At 37.3% G+C, this 7,399-nt stretch overlaps 1 non-coding gene across 1 annotated transcript; it reads right to left on the minus strand.

The window, feature by feature from the left end:
• Positions 1 to 2,619: 2,619 nt before the first annotated feature.
• On the minus strand, positions 2,620 to 2,730 carry LOC120364374 (U5 spliceosomal RNA). Its single transcript, XR_005579636.1, has one exon. It is a non-coding gene; the product is annotated as a U5 spliceosomal RNA (small nuclear RNA).
• Positions 2,731 to 7,399: the final 4,669 nt, after the last annotated feature.

Here is a 7,399-nt window from a genome sequence, read left to right on the forward strand (position 1 = left end):
TGGAAAGCTGAAAACTCCAACAGAAATCCAGTGGCTGCCAACGGCAAAAGAGGCAGAGCTGGAAATGGGCATTCAAACAAGCTAAGCGCCTGCTAGAATAGAAATAAAGAGTCTTCCTAAAAAGGTAATAGAATCTAGTCGAAACAATGTTTGATTCTCAATGTCTTATATATGCTAAAGCTAAACATGTGAATGACTAATGCTACAACTGTTATTTTTACAATAGACTACTCTTCAGCCCTGAAAAGGAATAAACCATTGATATGCACAACAGCATGGATGAATTTCACAGACCTCATACTGAGTGAAAGCAGATAAATGCAAATGAGTACATAGTCAGCTTTCTGTATCCCTGGGTTCTACATCTGTGGATTCAACCAGCCTAGTTTGAAAATATATGAAAAAATGGATGGTTGTGTCTGCATTGAACACATACAGACTTTTTTCCTGTCATTATTTCCTTAACGATACAGTATAACAACTGCTTACATAGCATTTACATTTTACTATGTACTGTAAGTAATCTACAGATAAAGCAAACAAGAAAATGTCCATAGATTATATGCAATGCTACACCATTTTATTTTTATTTCTTTTTGAGACAGGGTCTTGCTGTTACCCAGGCTGGAGTGCAGTGGCACAATCTCTGAGCACTGGGCTCAAGTGATCTTCCCACCTCAGTCCCCCAAGTAGCTTGGACTACAGGTATGAGTCACCATGCTAGGCTAATTTTCTTTTTCTTTTTTTTTTTTTTTTGGTAGAGATGGGGTTTAACCATATTGCCTAGGCTGGTCTCAAACTCCTAAGGTCAAGCAGTCCCCCCACCTCGGCCTCCCAAAACACTGGAGTTACAGGCATGAGTCACTGTGCCTGGCCTACACCATTTTATACGAGACTTACCCACTTGAGCATCAGTGGATTTTGGTATCTGCAGGGAGGTCCTGAGAACATTCCTCTGCAGTTACCAAGGGACAGCTGTATATTGTATAATTCCAGGTAGGTGATATTCTAGAAAACGCAACACTATCTAGTGTGAATGAAATCAGAAAAAGGAGATTCTTGTGAGATTTATGGGAAAGGGGCATGAAGGAACTTGCTGCCCCAATAAAAATGATCTGTATCTTGAAGGGATGCGATTGTCAAGAACTGTGAAGGGTCTGAGATGTTACCCTACTTGCAAGATAAAAAGCCTGCCACCGTCTCCTGCATCAGAGACAAAGGATTTCATTATCCACAGCACAGTAAGCGGCTTGAGCTGCATGTCTGCCTTGGCTCCTGTCATCCCCCAAGTCTTACAGGGGTAATGCAGAGGGGCCCGAGTGGATGCCATGCATGCAGCACTGTGTGCTAGAACTGAAGAACATCAAGCCTAAGGAGCCTTAATCTTTTTTTTTTTTTTGAGACGGAGTTTCACTTTTGTTACCCAGGCTGGAGTGTAATGGCACGATCTTGGCTCACCACAACCTCTGCCTCCTGGGTTCAGGCAATTCTCCTGCCTCAGCCTCCTGAGTAGCTGGGATTACAGGCACATGCCACCATGCCCAGCTAATTTTTTGTATTTTTAGTAGAGATGGGGTTTCACCATATTGATCAGGATGGTCTCGATCTCTTGACCTCGTGATCCACCCGCCTCGGCCTCCCAAAGTGCTGGGATTACAGGCTTGAGCCACCGCGCCCAGCCAGGAGCCTTAATCTTTAACCAAGAGCTGTAAGTCCGCTTGCCCTTTGCCCTGGAGGGAAACATTATCTTAATTTTACTGGATAGAACTTGTCTTTTGCTCCAGAGGGAGACACTTTCTGTCTTCTGAGACTGTTTACTTTATAAAATCCTTAAAAAGATAGTGCCTCTGCTTACAAGACAAACAGAAATACAATAGACCCATCGGAATAGTCTTCAAAAGTGAGTTATGAGAGCATTTGCATTAATCAAGAATTCTCAAATCTTACGCTTAAGCAGTGTAGACTACACTGTAATCTTTATCCCCAATAACACAATAATAAAATCCTTTAAAACAAACACAGAAACAGAATTAGATGTGGACAAATTAAGGATGACAGAAAAGGGGGATTCCTGTGTTCTTGTGAATCCTCTGAAATTGATAGGCTTAGGAGAAGTCAGCCTGCCTTACTCAAGTGGCAGCTGACCTCACTGTAAACTATTTCTTCAAACTACATTATAGAGTTATAATAGTGTATAATAATTATATAAGCTATTATATATAAGGGCAAATAAGTCATCTTTTTTTTCTTTCTCTTCACCATTATGTCCTTGGCAGCTAGTACATACATGTTCAATATATTGTTGTTGAATGAACTTGTACAACCAAGGCGAAAAAGGAACCAATACTTTGACCCCAAAGTCACTAAGTCACCTCTTTATCCTGCCATCTATAATCCTTTTCTCTTGCTTTCACATCCTCTCATCTCAGTTATACTTTTCTTATCTTTTCCTGCCACCTCATTCTTTCAAGGAGTCATAAAATGGAATAAAATTTTTTTCACAATTACATGGTCTATTTATAACATAAAGATTTCATGTTCCCTTCTTAAAAAACAAACAAACAAAACCCAGAACAGTGGTTGAATTAAACAGCATGTAAACTTAAAAAAAAAAAAAAAATTAAACAAGAGGCCTCAAAAAATTGGGTAAAAACTCATAACTGTTCCTATCCACAGAAATCTTCAGTAAAAGGCAAAAGATTCATATGATCTGAAGATAAATCAGAGTATCACAACGTGTGAACTTAAGTGAGGCCATCGAGTCATATTTGTTGAGCATTAATCCCAGCTCCATTTGCTGTGTGTCCTGTCAGAAGTCATTTAACCTCCCTGTGCCTCACAGTATTAATTTCACAGAACTGTTAGATGGCTAAATGGGAAAATATCTCACAGTGCTTCGAACAGTAGTGATATAGTAAGAGTTTAACAAGTATCATTTATTATTCAAAAAATCATCTAGATTTGTATTTGGACTGTGAACTAGGCACTAGTAGAATTGTACAAAACAACAAAAACACAACATTAAAATAAAAATTAGCATAATCTTTAAAAATAAGCCTAAGTAAAACTTCAATTTGAAAAGGTAGTACCTAAGTAATTATTGCAATATCTATAGAGAATACACATTTGTTTACAGAATTTCTGCAGAAGACACACATAGGAATCCTCTATGTTGTAATCCAAATGGATAAAAATTGATTTTGTGCCTATTATGTGTAAGGTGCATAGCTGTGTTTGAGGTTACAGAAATAAAGCGCAGGCTTTGCTCATAAAAACCACAATTTAGTAGGGCATACAGGATACTTTTTAGATTTTTTTAAAAGTACAAATGTTCACCAAGGAAAAATGAAAAACAGTGAAAAGCAAATACGCCATAAGGCTCTTTCTTTTTCATTTCTTTCTTTTCTTTTCTTTTTTTCTTTTTGAGAGGGAGTTTTGCTCTTGCTGCCCAGGCTGGAGTGCACTGGCATGATCTTAGCTCACTTCCTGGGTTCAAGCGATTCTCCTGCCTCAGCTTCCCGAGCAGCTGGGATTACAGGCATGCACCACCATGTCCGGCTAATTTTGTATTTTTTGTAGAGATGGGATTTCTCCACGTTGGTCAGGCTGGTCTCAAACTCCTCACCTCAGGTGATCCGCCCAGACTCCCAAGTGCTGGGATTACAGGCATGAGCCACTGCCTCAGCCTCCCAAAGTGCTGGGATTACAGGCATGAGCCACTGTGCCCAGCCTGCTTTCAAATCCATTCTAGTTTAAAAAAAATCATTAACCACATTATAAGCAATTTTGTATTCTGTTTGCTTTCTCTAAATAGTAAGCATTATTTCCGTTCTATCCCATAGTTTTGGAAGGATTTGGTGTTACATAATATTCGATTAGTGTGTTCATGTGGTAGCATCTGTAATCCTTGTTATGACCACTGATATTTAATGTAGTGGTTAGGAGACTGGGCATCAATTTTAAGTCTGCCTGTATCTGAAGCCCAGCTTCCCCATTTGCTGGCTGTTACTTGGGCAAGTTACTTTATTTTCTGAATGTACTTCAGCTTCCTGTTGATAAAACAGAAAAAATAGTGCTAACATCATAGAGTTCTGAGATATATGTAAAGTCACTCGCCCAGTGCCTGGCAATAAATGTAGCAAATAAGCAGTTTTAGACATCGTGTTTGCCATACCAGCATGCTTTCCATACCTTCTCTATTATACTGCAGTCATGCGGTTTAATATGGGAACAAGGCTAGATACCGATTCATTTAAACAACTCAGGCTAGTCCCATCCTTCCAGCTAGTGATTGTTTCAAACCTATCATGCATAATCCAAAGAGTCCATGACAGTCATATGATCACGAATGAACAACCAATTTGGGCAAACAGACCTCACTGTGGCTATACTGAGATGTGTATTAGAATTTGAGAGCAGCCTGAGCAACAAAGTGAGACATTGTCCCTACCCCAAAAAAAGTGTATTGACAGTTTTTCCTCCCTCAATGGGAACTGCTTTCATCGAAGGATAAACCCTACTTGGTAATGGTGAGTTGTTCTTTGAACACATGATTTATATTTCTAATATTTTATTTAGGTTTGTTTGCATCCATATTCATAGGTAAAAGAACAATCTATAACTTTGATTTTTGTCTCTTCAAAGTTTTGTTGTCTGGGTAACAATAACTGCACAAAATTTAATGTGGTATACACTCACCTTTTTCTGTCTGCCAGAGAAAACTGATACACCATAGAAGTGTTTCTTAAAAGTTTGGGAGAATGCATAAAGTGATCAGGACTCATTGGAGGAGATATAATCCACTGGTTACTGTATTTTTTCCTTGGTTATTGAGCTGTTTGAATTTTGTAGGTTTTCTAAACTTGTGTACTGAATATATCTTTTTTTTTTTTTTGAGACAGAGTCTCACTCTGTCACCAGGCTGGAGTGGAGTGGCGTGATATCCCCTTACTGCAACTTCCACCTCCTGTGTTCAAGCAATTCTCCTGCTTCAGCCTCTCGAGTAGCTGCAACTACAGGTGTGCGCCACCACACCCAGCTAATTTTTGTATTTTTAGTAAAGATTTAGATGGGATTTCACCATGTTGGCCAGGATGGTCTCAATCTCCTGACCTCATGATCTGCCTGCCTCGGCCTCCCAAAGTGTTGGGATTACAGGTGTGAGCCACTGTGCTGGTAGCGTACTGAATATTTCATAGCAAGTATTTGAACTAAAATAGAGAATTAAGGATGGCATTTAGTTTTTTAATAATCTCTTCTGGTTTTCATTTAGTATTGCTGATTTTGATTTTTTTTTAAAAATGCATTTGCCTGGAGTTTGTCTATTTGCTTTCTTTTGATTTATTTCTAATTAGTCTTATCCACATTGTTACTTTTTTCCCTTGTGTTACATGTCTAATTTACTCATTTTCACGTTCTATATAATAGTGGCTATCAGTTTGCCTTTCAGCATAGCTTTAAACACATCTTCTCATTTTTATTTGCCATTTTGTTTTCACTCAATTTTACTGGACCTTTTTGACAAAACACTGTTTAGAAGGCTTCTAAATTATTTTTCAGGGGACTGTAATTCAATTAGCATTTTTTAGTTTTATTATCATGCATAACTTTTGCCCTTTAAAATGCACTGCAAGGAAACTGTCAGGCTCTAATGATTGTTTTCAGCTATTACAGGCCATCCAGATGCTGAGGTAATGTACAGCAGGTGGGCACTGAATATCAGACCCATTTAATTCCTATGGAATCCAAGGAGGCCTATAGGATCTAGGCTTAGGGTAGAAGACAGCAAGAGATGTCCTTGCAATCAGACCAAAGTACTTCAAACAAAGAGGCAGGAAAGAACATGTTGGAGGTGTTTCTTTTATCCTGCTACAAATACTCTAAATACGCTAATGTACAAAAATCTAAGAGATCTTTCTGGGTCCTCTATGCTGCTTTTGCCATGTGACATTGCCGTCTGATGGATTTGTAAACTATTTCATTTGAGAAAAGTTAATTATATTTTTTCTGTACATATTATAATTTCTCCCCCTATTTGTGTTGTGATGGTTTATGGAACATGTTTAGGTTTCCATCACAATACTTACAGTATTGTATAGGCCTTTGTACTTTCACATTTTAATCCTATGTAAGCCTGCGTTTAAGTGTCAGGGTCTGTTGTCTTCAGTAGCAACTGTAATTTTATCAGTGACTATGCTCCTGTTATTTAGCCTTATAACTTTCTCCTTAAATTGTACTCTGAGATACTTTTTGGGTTAAGTGTGTGTGTGTGACAGAATTGGATTTAAAGGTAAGTCTCTTGGATGAAGGAAATAATTTCATTTTGTTTTTAGAATTTAAACAGTTCAAACAGTTTTGGTCTTATGTGCTTTTTTTTTTTTTGACATTTGTCATACATACAATCTCACTTTTGTATTGTTCAAGAATGTGAAGAGGAGACATTCTGTTACTAATTTTATTATTAACCACATTAATAGATTTGAAAAGATTCTTAATCTTACATTTAATTATCAAAGTAAAAAAACTAATTTTAATATTTCTTTACAAAAAAAAAGGATTTTTATCCCTTACCTGCCTCTGGCCCCTGAAAAAAAGAAACTGCCATTCCTTCCTGGCCTTCATTAACTTAACCAAGGGTTATAAACCCCACTGAAAAATTTTGGAATAGATAAATCATATGATAAACATTTTTTTCAAAAAAAATGAAATTTACAATTATCTTTATTATTCTAGTAGATTCAGTGATGATTTCAATATTCACTGATTAGCCTTTCTTTCCTTATTCTTTTATTCTTAATTTTGATTCATTTTGGGAGTGTGGTGATTAATTTTTTTTCAGAAAGGGCAAATGAGCAGTACATTGTATATCCCAGAATGATTGTTACCTTTACAATTTGGATGAGTAGAAAAATCCTGGGCTACAGCAGACATTGCTCCATTCCAGACGGCATTTAAAATGTGTAGAAGAGGATCTTCAGTCTTGTGCTTTTTAAAATTTTTTAAGTCAACAATGTTTCTTCTATTAAAGCGGGTTACTGTTTATTGGGAACATCAATTAGTCAAATGGTAAGTCTTTGTAATCAGCCTTTTTGACCTGCACCTTTTCTCTTGCTATATTCATTGGAGGATGCTTTTTATCTTTTGCTCTGGTGCTTTTTGCTCATCCTAACTTATTTACACTGCAGAATCCTTTAAAGGAAAGCTTTTAAAGCACAATATATAACATCAATGAAGGTATTTCTGATCTGGATAATGAACAAGAAGTGGGAGAACCCCCTTCCATCTTCCCTTTGTGGGCTCATGAGAACCCATAGGATTCTGAAAAGTAGTTCAGTATTCACTGTTCATCGTGGATTCAGTTTTCTTTAGTACCATAACTATTTATTATTTCTGACACAAA

The sequence above is a fragment of the Saimiri boliviensis genome, chromosome 5 (genome assembly GCF_048565385.1).
Source record: "Saimiri boliviensis isolate mSaiBol1 chromosome 5, mSaiBol1.pri, whole genome shotgun sequence".
Lineage (NCBI taxonomy): Eukaryota > Metazoa > Chordata > Mammalia > Primates > Cebidae > Saimiri > Saimiri boliviensis.